This window comes from Triturus cristatus, chromosome 1_1, assembly GCF_964204655.1.
Source record: "Triturus cristatus chromosome 1_1, aTriCri1.1, whole genome shotgun sequence".
NCBI lineage: Eukaryota > Metazoa > Chordata > Amphibia > Caudata > Salamandridae > Triturus > Triturus cristatus.
Genome location: NC_140579.1, coordinates 30,587,262 through 30,601,550, shown reverse-complemented (window position 1 = coordinate 30,601,550; position 14,289 = coordinate 30,587,262). Strand labels below are relative to the sequence as shown.

Here is a 14,289-nt window from a genome sequence, read left to right as displayed (position 1 = left end):
CCTTGAGTCATTGACTGCTCCCCCCTCCCCCGCAGAGGAGATACATTGTTACACTAGTCCTGTCTAATCTTTGAGTTATTGACTGCTCCCCCCCTCCCCCGCAGAGGAGATACATTGTTACACTAGTCCTGTCTACTCCTTGAGTCATTGACTGCTCCCCCTCCCCAGACAGAGGAGATACATTGTTACGCTAGTCCTGTCTACTCCTTGAGTCATTGACTGCTCCCCCCTCCCCAGACAGAGGAGATACATTGTTACACTAGTCCTGTCTACTCCTTGAGTCATTTACTGCTCCCCCCTCCCCCGCAGAGGAGATACATTGTTACACTAGTCCTGTCTACTCCTTGAGTCATTGACTGCTCCCCCCTCCCTCGCAGAGGAGATACAGTGATTGTTACACTAGTCCTGTCTACTCCTTGAGTCATTGACTGCTCCCCTCCTCCCCCACAGAGGAGATACATTGATTGTTACACTAGTCCTGTCTACTCCTTGAGCCATTGACTGCTCCCCCCTCCCCAGACAGAGGAGATACATTGTTACACTAGTCCTGTCTACTCCTTGAGTCATTGACTGCTCCCCCCTCCCCAGACAGAGGAGATACATTGTTACACTAGTCCTTTCTACTCCTTGAGTCATTGACTGCTCCCCCCCTCCCCCGCAGAGGAGATACATTGATTGTTACACTAGTCCTGTCTACTCCTTGAGTCATTGACTGATCCCCCCCTACCCCGCAGAGGAGATACATTGTTACACTAGTCCTGTCTACTTCTTGAGTCATTGACTGCTCCCCCCCTCCCCCGCAGAGGAGATACATTGTTACACTAGTCCTGTCTACTCCTTGAGTCATTGACTGCTCCCCCCTCCCCAGACAGAGGAGATACATTGTTACACTAGTCCTGTCTACTCCTTGAGTCATTGACTGCTCCCCCCTCCCCCGCAGAGGAGATACATTGTTACACTAGTCCTGTCTACTCCTTGAGTCATTGACTGCTCCCCCCCTCCCCCGCAGAGGAGATACATTGTTACACTAGTCCTGTCTACTCCTTGAGTCATTGACTGCTCCCCCCTCCCCCACAGAGGAGATACATTGTTTGTTACACTAGTCCTGTCTACTCCTTGAGTCATTGACTGCTCCCCTCCTCCCCCGCAGAGGAGATACATTGATTGTTACACTAGTCCTGTCTATTCCTTGAGTCATTGACTGCTCCCCCCTCCCCAGACAGAGGAGATACATTGTTACACTAGTCCTGTCTACTCCTTGAGTCATTGACTGCTCCCCCCTCCCCAGACAGAGGAGATACATTGTTACACTAGTCCTGTCTACTCCTTGAGTCATTGACTGCTCCCCCCCTCCCCCGCAGAGGAGATACATTGATTGTTACACTAGTCCTGTCTACTCCTTGAGTCATTGACTGCTCCCCCCTCCCCAGACAGAGGAGATACATTGTTACACTAGTCCTGTCTACTCCTTGAGTCATTGACTGCTCCCCCCCTCCCCCGCAGAGGAGATACATTGTTACACTAGTCCTGTCTACTCTTTGAGTCATTGACTGCTCCCCCCCTCCCCAGACAGAGGAGATACATTGTTACACTAGTCCTGTCTACTCCTTGACTCATTGACTGCTCCCCCCCGCAGAGGAGATACATTGATTGTTACACTAGTCCTGTCGACTCCTTGAGTCATTGACTGCTCCCTCCCTCCCCCGCAGAGGAGATACATTGATTGTTACACTAGTCCTGTCTACTCCTTGAGTCATTGACTGCTCCCCCCCTCCCCCGCAGAGGAGATACATTGATTGTTACACTAGTCCTGCCTACTCCTTGGGTCATTGACTGCTCCCCCCTCCCCAGACAGAGGAGATACATTGTTACACTAGTCCTGTCTACTCTTTGAGTCATTGGCTGCCCTCCCCAGACAGAGGAGATACATTGTTACACTAGTCCTGTCTACTCCTTGAGTCATTGACTACTCCCCCCCTCCCCCGCAGAGGAGATACATTGATTGCTACACTAGTCCGGTCTACTCCTCGAGTCATTGACTGCTCCCCCCCTCCCCCGCAGAGGAGATACATTGACTGTTACACTAGTCCTGTATACTCCTTGAGTCATTGACTGCTCCCCCCCTCCCCCGCAGAGGTGATACATTGATTGTTACACTAGTCCTGTCTACTCCTTGAGTCATTGACTGCTCCCCCCCTCCCCCGCAGAGGAGATAGATTGTTACACTAGTCCTGTCTACTCTTTTAGTCATTGACTGCTCCCCCCTCCCTCGCAGAGGAGATACATTGTTACACTAGTCCTGTCTACTCCTTGAGTCATTGACTGCTCTCCCCTCCCCAGACAGAGGAGATACATTGTTACACTAGTCCTGTCTACTCCTTGAGTCATTGACTGCTCCCCCCTCCCCAGACAGAGGAGATACATTGTTACACTAGTTCTGTCTACTCCTTGAGCCATTGACTGCTCCCCCACCGCAGAGGAGATACATTGATTGTTACACTAGTCCTGTCTACTCCTTGAGTCATTGACTGCTCCCCCCCTCCCCCGCAGAGGAGATACATTGATTGTTACACTAGTCCTGTCTACTCCTTGAGACATTGACTGCTCCCCCCTCCCCCGCAGAGGGGATACATTGATTGTTACACTAGTCTTGTCTACTCCTTGAGTCATTGACTGCTCCCCCCTCCCCAGACAGAGGAGATACATTGTTACACTAGTCCTGTCTACTCCTTGAGTCATTGACTGCTCCCCCCCTCCCCCGCAGAGGAGATACATTGTTACACTAGTCCTGTCTACTCCTTGAGTCATTGACTGCTCCCCCCCTCCCCCGCAGAGGAGATACATTGTTACACTAGTCCTGTCTACTCCTTGAGTCATTGACTGCTCCCCCCCTCCCCCGCAGAGGAGATACATTGATTGTTACACTAGTCCGGTCTACTCCTTGAGTCATTGACTGCTCCCCCCTCCCCCGCAGAGGAGATACATTGATTGTTACACTAGTCCTGTCTACTCCTTGAGTCATTGACTGCTCCCCCCTCCCCCGCAGAGGAGATACATTGTTACACTAGTCCTGTCTCCTCCTTGAGTCATTGACTGCTCCCCCCTCCCCAGACAGAGGAGATACATTGTTACACTAGTCCTGTCTACTCCTTGAGTCATTGACTGCTCCCCCTCCCCAGACAGAGGAGATACATTGTTACACTAGTCCTGTCTACTCCTTGAGTCATTGACTGCTCCCCCCCTCCCCCACAGAGGAGATACATTGTTACACTAGTCCTGTCTACTCCTTGAGTCATTGACTGCTCCCCCCCTCCCCCGCAGAGGAGATACATTGTTACACTAGTCCTGTCTACTCCTTGAGTCATTGACTGCTCCCCCCCTCCCCCGCAGAGGAGATACATTGTTACACTTGTCCTGTCTACTTTTTGAGTCATTGACTGCTCCCCCCCTCCCCCGCAGAGGAGATACATTGTTACACTAGTCCTGTCTACTCCTTGAGTCATTGACTGCTCCCCCCTCCCCAGACAGAGGAGATACATTGTTACACTAGTCCTGTCTACTCCTTGAGTCATTGACTGCTCCCCCGTCCCCAGACAGAGGAGATACATTGTTACAATAGTCCTGTCTACTCCTTGAGTCATTGACTGCTCCCCCCTCCCCCGCAGAGGAGATACATTGATTGTTACACTAGTCCTGTCTACTCCTTGAGTCATTGACTGCTCCACCCCTCCCCCGCAGCGGAGATACATTGTTACACTAGTCCTGTCTACTCCTTGAGTCATTGACTGTTCCCTCCTCCCCCGCAGAGGAGATACATTGATTGTTACACTAGTCCTGTCTACTCCTTGAGTCATTGACTGCTCCCCCCTCCCCAGACAGAGGAGATACATTGTTACACTAGTCCTGTCTACTCCTTGAGTCATTGACTGCTCCCCCGTCCCCAGACAGAGGAGATACATTGTTACAATAGTCCTGTCTACTCCTTGAGTCATTGACTGCTCCCCCCTCCCCCGCAGAGGAGATACATTGATTGTTACACTAGTCCTGTCTACTCCTTGAGTCATTGACTGCTCCACCCCTCCCCCGCAGCGGAGATACATTGTTACACTAGTCCTGTCTACTCCTTGAGTCATTGACTGTTCCCTCCTCCCCCGCAGAGGAGATACATTGATTGTTACACTAGTCCTGTCTACTCCTTGAGTCATTGACTGCTCCCCCCTCCCCAGACAGAGGAGATACATTGTTACACTAGTCCTGTCTACTCCTTGAGTCATTGACTGCTCCCCCCTCCCCAGACAGAGGAGATACATTGTTACACTAGTCCTGTCTTCTCCTTGAGTCATTGACTGCTCCCCCCCTCCCCCGCAGAGGAGATACATTGATTGTTACACTAGTCCTGTCTACTCCTTGAGTCATTGACTGCTCCCCCCTCCCCAGACAGAGGAGATACATTGTTACACTAGTCCTGTCTACTCCTTGAGTCATTGACTGCTCCCTCCCTCCCCCGCAGAGGAGATACATTGTTACACAAGTCCTGTCTACTCCTTGAGTCATTGACTGCTCCCCCCTCCCCAGACAGAGGAGATACATTGTTACACTAGTCCTGTCTACTCCTTGAGTCATTGACTGCTCCCCCTCCTCCCCCGCAGAGGAGATACATTGTTACACTAGTCCTGTCTACTTCTTGAGTCATTGACTGCTCCCCCCCTCCCCCGCAGAGGAGATACATTGTTACACTAGTCCTGTCTACTCCTTGAGTCATTGACTGCTCCCCCCTCCCCAGACAGAGGAGATACATTGTTAAACTAGTCCTGTCTACTCTTTGAGTCATTGACTGCTCCCCCCTCCCCAGACAGAGAAGATACATTGTTACACTAGTCCTGTCTACTCTTTGAGTCATTGACTTCTCCCCCATCCCCAGACAGAGGAGATACATTGTTACACTAGTCCTGTCTACTCCTTGAGTCATTGACTGCTCCCCCCTCCCCAGACAGAGGAGATACATTGTTACACAAGTCCTGTCTACTCCTTGAGTCTTTGACTGCTCCCCCCTCCCCCGCAGAGGAGATACATTGTTACACTAGTCCTGTCTACTCCTTGAGTCATTGACTGCTCCCCCCCTCCCCCGCAGAGGAGATACATTGTCACACTAGTCCTGTCTACTCCTTGAGTCATTGACTGCTCCCCCCTCCCCAGACAGAGGAGATACATTGTTACACTAGTCCTGTCTACTCCTTGAGTCATTGACTGCTCCCCCCCCGCAGAGGAAATACATTTATTGTTACACTAGTCCTGTCTACTCCTTGAGTCATTGACTGCTCCCCCCCTCCCCCGCAGAGGAGATACATTGATTGTTACACTAGTCCTGTCTCCTCCTTGAGTCATTGACTGCTCCCCCTCCCCCGCAGAGGAGATACATTGATTGTTACACTAGTCATGTCTACTCCTTGAGTCATTGACTGCTCCCCCCCTCCCCTACAGAGGAGATACATTGTTACACTAGTCCTGTCTACTCCTTGAGTCATTGACTGCTCCCCCCCTCCCCCGCAGAGGAGATACATTGTTACACTAGTCCTATCTACTCCTTGAGTCATTGACTGCTCCCCCCCTCCCCCGCAGAGGAGATACATTGATTGTAACACTAGTCCTGTCTACTCCTTGAGTCATTGACTGCTCCCCCCTCCCCCGCAGAGGAGATACATTGATTGTTACACTAGTCCTGTCTACTCCTTGAGTCATTGACTGTTCCCCCCTCCCCCGCAGAGGAGATACATTGTTACACTAGTCCTGTCTACTCCTTGAGTCATTGACTGCTCCCCCCTCCCCCGCAGTAGAGATACATTGTTACACTAGTCCTGTCTACTCCTTGAGTCATTGACTGCTCCCCCCCTCCCCCGCAGAGAAGATACATTGATTATTACACTAGTCCTGTCTACTCCTTGAGTCATTGACTGCTCCCCCCCTCCCCCGCAGAGGAGATACATTGTTACACTAGTCCTGTCTACTCCTTGAGTCATTGACTGCTCTCCCCTCCCCCGCAGAGGAGATACATTGATTGTTACACTAGTCCTGTCTACTCCTTGAGTCATTGACTGCTCCCCCTCCCCAGACAGAGGAGATACATTGTTACACTAGTCCTGTCTACTCCTTGAGTCATTGACTGCTCCCCCCCTCCCCCGCAGAGGAGATACATTGTTACACTAGTCCTGTCTACTCCTTGAGTCATTGACTGCTCCCCCCCTCCCCCGCAGAGGACATACATTGATTGTTACACTAGTCCTGTCTACTCCTTGAGTCATTGACTGCTCCCCTCCTCCCCCGCAGAGGAGATACATTGATTGTTACACTAGTCCTGTCTACTCCTTGAGTCATTGACTGCTCCCCCCCCTCCCCCGCAGAGGAGATACATTGATTGTTACACTAGTCCTCTCTACTCCTTGAGTCATTGACTGCTCCCCCCACCCCCGCAGAGGAGATACATTGTTACACAAGTCCTGTCTACTCCTTGAGTCATTGACTGCTCCCCCCTCCCCAGACAGAGGAGATACATTGTTACACAAGTCCTGTCTACTCCTTGAGTCTTTGACTGCTCCCCCCTCCCCCGCAGAGGAGATACATTGTTACACTAGTCCTGTCTACTCCTTGAGTCATTGACTGCTCCCCCCCTCCCCCGCAGAGGAGATACATTGTCACACTAGTCCTGTCTACTCCTTGAGTCATTGACTGCTCCCCCCTCCCCAGACAGAGGAGATACATTGTTACACTAGTCCTGTCTACTCCTTGAGTCATTGACTGCTCCCCCCCCGCAGAGGAAATACATTTATTGTTACACTAGTCCTGTCTACTCCTTGAGTCATTGACTGCTCCCCCCCTCCCCCGCAGAGGAGATACATTGATTGTTACACTAGTCCTGTCTCCTCCTTGAGTCATTGACTGCTCCCCCTCCCCCGCAGAGGAGATACATTGATTGTTACACTAGTCATGTCTACTCCTTGAGTCATTGACTGCTCCCCCCCTCCCCTACAGAGGAGATACATTGTTACACTAGTCCTGTCTACTCCTTGAGTCATTGACTGCTCCCCCCCTCCCCCGCAGAGGAGATACATTGTTACACTAGTCCTATCTACTCCTTGAGTCATTGACTGCTCCCCCCCTCCCCCGCAGAGGAGATACATTGATTGTAACACTAGTCCTGTCTACTCCTTGAGTCATTGACTGCTCCCCCCTCCCCCGCAGAGGAGATACATTGATTGTTACACTAGTCCTGTCTACTCCTTGAGTCATTGACTGTTCCCCCCTCCCCCGCAGAGGAGATACATTGTTACACTAGTCCTGTCTACTCCTTGAGTCATTGACTGCTCCCCCCTCCCCCGCAGTAGAGATACATTGTTACACTAGTCCTGTCTACTCCTTGAGTCATTGACTGCTCCCCCCCTCCCCCGCAGAGAAGATACATTGATTATTACACTAGTCCTGTCTACTCCTTGAGTCATTGACTGCTCCCCCCCTCCCCCGCAGAGGAGATACATTGTTACACTAGTCCTGTCTACTCCTTGAGTCATTGACTGCTCTCCCCTCCCCCGCAGAGGAGATACATTGATTGTTACACTAGTCCTGTCTACTCCTTGAGTCATTGACTGCTCCCCCTCCCCAGACAGAGGAGATACATTGTTACACTAGTCCTGTCTACTCCTTGAGTCATTGACTGCTCCCCCCCTCCCCCGCAGAGGAGATACATTGTTACACTAGTCCTGTCTACTCCTTGAGTCATTGACTGCTCCCCCCCTCCCCCGCAGAGGACATACATTGATTGTTACACTAGTCCTGTCTACTCCTTGAGTCATTGACTGCTCCCCTCCTCCCCCGCAGAGGAGATACATTGATTGTTACACTAGTCCTGTCTACTCCTTGAGTCATTGACTGCTCCCCCCCCTCCCCCGCAGAGGAGATACATTGATTGTTACACTAGTCCTCTCTACTCCTTGAGTCATTGACTGCTCCCCCCACCCCCGCAGAGGAGATACATTGATTGTTACACTAGTCCTGTCTACTCCTTGAGTCATTGACTGCTCCCCCCCTCCCCTGCAGAGGAGATACATTGATTGTTACACTAGTCCTGTCTACTCCTTGAGTCATTGACTGCTCCCCCCCTCCCCCGCAGAGGAGATACATTGTTACACTAGTCCTGTCTACTCCTTGAGTCATTGACTGCTCCCCCCTCCCCCGCAGAGGAGATACATTGTTACACTAGTCCTGTCTACTCCTTCAGTCATTGACTGCTCCCCCCTCCCCAGACAGAGAAGATACATTGTTACACTAGTCCTGTCTACTCCTTGAGTCATTGACTGCTCCCCCCACCCCAGACAGAGGAGATACATTGTTACACTAGTCCTGTCTACTCCTGGAGTCATTGACTGCTTCCCCCCTCCCCCGCAGAGGAGATACATTGATTGTTACACTAGTCCTGTCTACTCCTTGAGTCATTGACTGCTCCCCTCCCTCCCCCGCAGAGGAGATACATTGATTGTTACACTAGTCCTGTCTACTCCTTGAGTCATTGACTGCTCCCCCCCTCCCCCGCAGAGGAGATACATTGTTACACTAGTCCTGTCTACTCCTGGAGTCATTGACTGCCCCCACACACTTTGTCCAAGGCTAAGATTTACCATTTCCCAAGGTGGCTGAAGCTGTTTCAGCAAAAAGATTCCCTCTAACACAGCAGGGATCGCGCAGTCCTCTGACGTGCTGAAGGAGGCAGGTCTTCCGAAAATTTGGCAGACCCCGTGGAGCATCCCCCACATACTATGAGTGGTCCTCGGTATCTTATGCACCGGTTGGAAATGAGTTGTACGTGTTCTACAAGACATACATTTATATCTGATATTTGATTCCTCTACCCAGGTTAATTGGACAGACCACTTTGTTTTGAAATTTTCTTCCTCATACTTGGGTAAAGCCCCCACCCAGACATTAGCCCTTCCTATTAGGCGTAGACCATGGCACAAGATTACTCCAGAAACATTTGAAGAATCCTTTGCTAGATACTCCACCCCACTAGGAGAGAACGTCGATAGAGCATTAGGCTTCTATAATCAGACGATACTCCAGGTGGTAAATAAGATTGCTCCTATAAAAATCTATAAACCCTGCCGAGCTCGGAAACAAGAGGTATGGTATACAGAACACTTGAGAGCTCTCAAACAGCAAGTAAGAAAATTAGAAAGGGTGTGGAGATCAACCCAGGATAACACGGATAAAAATCATTTTTGGGCAGCTCTTTCCAAATATCACAAGGAAATTCGCAGTGCCCGCAAATCACACCTACAGACCCTTCTCCTAGCTGCAGGAAATTCTTCTAGAATACTATACCAAACTTTACAAACATTTGTGAAACCAGCAGCTTGTGAATCTTTGGAATTGGCTTCACAACAACTTTGTCATGAAGTAGCACAGTTCTTTAACGATAAAATAAACAAGATTCACGACAATATTCTAAATTCTCAGCCCCCCATTATAGATGATACTATCTCACCTATTGTATTGGATAAAGAGATAGCAGGTACAAACCTACAATCGTTTTCCTCTATCTCCTTGAGTGAGACAGAAAGTTATCTAGGGCAGATTAAAAGCGGAAGCCCTTCTGATATTATTCCAGCAAGAATTTTTCCGATTGTAGGAAAAAGCTTGAGTCCTCAGATTCAACGCCTCATCAATCTCTCTCTAACCGATGGGCAAGTTCCTAAGGAATGGAAAAAGCACTGGTAAGGCCTATTAGGAAAAACCCCTCCATTCCTTGGACTGACTTATCCAATCTGAGGCCTATCTCGCTACTCCCTTTTTTAGGGAAGGTCATAGAGAAGCATGTCAATAATCAGCTTTCTCAGTACCTAGAACTACATGGCAAGCTTGATAGTTCTCAGTTCGGTTTTAGACCTCGACACAGTAATGAATCTGCTCTGCTGTCGGTGACAGATGATCTTCACATGTACCAAGATCGAGGGTATTCTGTGATCCTGGTACTGTTGGACCTATCGGCGGCGTTCGATACTATATCACATAACATCTTAATCGAACGTCTGACCGCAATTGGAATAGAAAGCACAGCGTTAACTTGGCTAAAGAGTTTTCTGTCAGACCGCACCCAAACTGTCAGCATGGGTGCATTCAGGTCGACAGAAACCCATATCACCAAGGGGGTGCCACAGGGCTCTTGTCTAAGCCCCACTTTGTTCAACATCTACGTGGCACCCCTGGCCAATATTTTGAGAGAATTCGGGTTTGTACCTATCTCGTACGCTGATGACACGCAGCTTATTTTCCCTTTCAAGCATCTGACCGACGAAGTGAGGGAGACCTTCTCAAACGGCATGAAAGCCGTTGCAAATTGGATGAAAGCGAACTATCTCCAATGCAACGTAAGCAAGACTGAAGTAATGCTCTTTGGGGAGGTTAGAAATCTGTGGACCTCAGAGTGGTGGCCAAGTGAACTGGGACAAGTACCTGAACCCAAAACGGTCGCAAAAAATCTAGGGGTCTGTCTTGACCGTGAACTTACCTACAAGCAACATGGCAACTGGGTCTTTGGCCAATGCTTTCATGCTATTGGGCTTTTACGTAATATACGGAATTACTAACTAAGACTCATGATGATTAGGAATAAGGTGGATATGAAAAACTCATGCATCCCTAACGAATGTTTTCACTAAAAGGTTATGCGTAGAATGTTGAATGTGATCTGTCTATATTCATTTATCATGGATATATATTTGTTATTGAACGCTTCACTGAAAATGACCAAATGTGATCTGTCTATATTCATTTATCATGGATATATACCTGTTATTGAACGCTTTACTGAAAATGACCAAATGTGATCTGTATACATTTGAAAACAATGTACACATTGGGCAAGAAAATCGGAACAGTTGCCCATTTTTAAACGTTTTCCCTAAACAGGCTTTAGTTCTGATGTATGCCATGTCAGCCTCTCTATGTGTACCTCATTGTAATTAATTCCCAGGTTTGGATTAGTATGCACTATCTGGTCATATACCTCACCATATTATATAATTTCATAACACACTAGCGTCACGTACTTTCGTAATGATAATTTATAACACTCAGGAATAAGAATGTGCCTTTTATTTCTAATCATTGGCGCTATATGATGTATATTGATTTACAGCCTATACTGGCTTAATTTATAAAATTTAACGATCGCCCTATGTTATTTCAACCCGTTTCAAGATGGCGGCCATATATGATATCCCTTGCGGGGTTATGACCGCCACCTTTACCTCTTGCCCATAAAGAAAATTTAATTAGGAATATGAATCATTTCGAGTGCACATTATGCACACAGTGGGTACTGCCAGGTCAACAGACATAGTATTGACAATAATATTGTGAAAATAAAACGATTGTCCTTTTCTATTCCTTCCCGTTCCAAGATGGCGGTCATATATGCGGGGTGAGTGACGGGTCCGCAATTTTTACTTTCCACCTAAACTATAATTCATATTAGAAATACGATTTATCTCGAGTGCACTCTGTACATAGAGTTGGCACAGCTAGGATTACCGATATAGTACTGACAATAAGATTGCGGTGTTAATTTAACACTCCAAAATGGCCGCGCTATTAGAAAACATCCCACACATAAACTTGGGAGGACACTCATGATGTGAACCATGATTGATTTCAGGTGTTCCCTGAAGTGGCCAATTATCACGTATATTTAAGGCTTGGACGTGGCCCCTCACCTGTCCTTCACCTTTCCTGTTGCCCGTCAGCCGTTATCAGCGAGACCGTCGGGAGTCCGTCACAGCCGTATTTGGGTAGGTTTAACTACGAAATTTACTTTGGAATTGTTATTCAACTTAAGAGAATAGATATAGCGGGAAATGGGGTGGAAGTTTCCCTATATTTGACTTGATCTTGGATCGGCAGTTTAGAAATATGGGTATTTCACCGGCTCGCGGTTTGATTTACATTTTGCCTTGCCGTTAGCAATTCACAAGGACCTTAGAAATGCATATTCCCTTTTGCCGTTGGATGCCCCTATTCACCATGAGAGTTTACTCATTTGCCAGGACACCTATCTTTCCTCTGCCCTTTTACCCCCTGGGAGGTCGAATACATTAACCATTGGCTTGATACTTAAAATCCTAGGGGAAACTGGGCCACCTTTGGGTACGAATTACCTATTAGATGGCTCACAAGTAGGACTCTCGGGTGGTGCTTTTTATGGTGCAATGAGATTATTTTTGTATTATACTAGTATAGGACTGCCTTACAATCTATTTATCCCTTGTTATAGACTGTGAAGACCGTTCTTTCTCTTACAAAATAAGAGTAAACCTGAAGGAACTTGGAATGATGTAACATGGTCATCCTCCCTTCTTAATAGAAATTAAAATCAAAAAACGACTATACAAGATTATTATGCCCACATGTAAGTATATAGCCTTAGGGTGGCAATTTCTACAATATGGGTCAAGTTTTTGCACTTAGCACTTATGAATGCTGACTATTATAGTTTTCTTTTACTTATAGAAAGTTTCGGCACATATAAGAATCTGGGGAATCCCACCACGGTTACTTTTGGACTGTCATTTCTCCTCTCATTGCTGATTAAAATTGAATGACTAGTGCGCCTAAATACATGGTGGGTATTATTAATTATTTAATATTAACGTCTTTCCGTCTTTTCTGCCAAATCTAAGATGAACTTTATGGAGTTGTTTATCATATGTTCCCATTAGCCAGATTTAGAGTTGCATGGGATCCCCGACCTGGGAATGAAAGCGATTGAGACACTATATAGATATCTGTGACTGACCTTTACAACAGGATTTTGTTACTCCTCCTGTTTCTACTCTCTCCCCCCAAAATTTTTTTGGGGGATTCTTCAAATTGACTCCTTTCTCTCATCCCTCTGTTTTGTTTAGTATATACATCACCTTTCCATACTTGAACTCGATTAGAACTTGGATACTATACCATTGTGAAAAACAACAATATAGCGCTGTATATGTTGTAATTAGATAGGATGATTTACATGTAATGTATATACTTAGTAATTAGGAATAAATTATGTAACCAGTAACATGAGGTTATATGGGTAAAATAGAAAAATGAAAAAAACTAAACGGAAAATCACTAAAAAAGCGTTACTTAAGTAGTTTGTAGCACACATAGGTGTGGCTTATATATGTATGACTGTATATTATGTATATTTTGTTTTATATAAATGCTTATGTATATTTATATGTTTGTGTCCAAACAGCCCTGAAGAAGTCCGCTTCAAGGACGAAACGCGTCGGCTGTGTTGTCGAGAACAGACTGTATTTATAGTCCGTTGTTTTAAATTGAGAACTATTGTAAATTTTGTGAATAAAAAAATGACCTTTTTTGAATAACCTTGACGTTGGGAATGAATTATATTAGTACCTTCCCCACCTTCTCAAAGTGTGGTGCACCTGTGCTTTTGGTTTGAAATTGTTAGGTCCGTTTGGACTGGCATTGTATCAGTGGGTGCGATCCAGTGTGCACACTCACCCTTAGCAACTGTATAGGGATATGAATATGGAAGGGATAGCAGCTTAGGTGCTGGCGTATAGAGGGCTCCACTGATCTGGTATTTCTCATACCTCTCCTTTGTGTATAGCTTTTACGTAAAGTGTTTCCACTACTGCCTGATTCCATCAGAAAAACTCTGGTTCAGGCTCTAGTGCTGAGTCGCTTGGACTATTGCAACGGACTCCTGCTATCGGCCAATCAGGGAGTCCTAGCTAAACTCCAAGTAATACAAAACACTGCGGCAAGATTGGTGATGAATGCCCCCCCAAGAACTCCTTCTAAACCTCTTCTCGACAAACTACATTGGCTCCCAGTTCATAAAAGGATCAAGTTCAAGACATGCTGTCTTATCCATAGAACCGTATATGGCTCTGGTCCTCCTTGTTGGAAAGATAAATTCATCCCTTACATTCCTACACGACTCCTCAGATCTAGCAGTAAACTTCACCTTAAAGTACCAACCATTAAGAAAAGTAGACAAGGGGGGAAAGCTCTATCTGTGGCAGGCCCGACCCTATGGAACAATCTTCCTTATGAGTTAAGGCAATGTTCCGAATTCTTGAGTTTTCGAAAAAAACTCAAAACGTTTTTATTTCAGTAATCCCTCACTACGTTAGCTGGAATCTCGCTGATTTGCGGTGTGCCCTCTTTTCTCCCGTCACCTGTAGCTGCCAACTTCTCTTCCTCTGTTTTTCTGTGCGCAGAGAT

General features: G+C 47.1%; 1 protein-coding gene across 1 annotated transcript in view; it reads right to left on the bottom strand.

The window, feature by feature from the left end:
• Positions 1-14,289, bottom strand: part of LOC146869235 (epidermal growth factor-like protein 8) — a 130,596-nt gene that overhangs the window by 65,652 nt on the left and 50,655 nt on the right. The window lies entirely within an intron of this gene.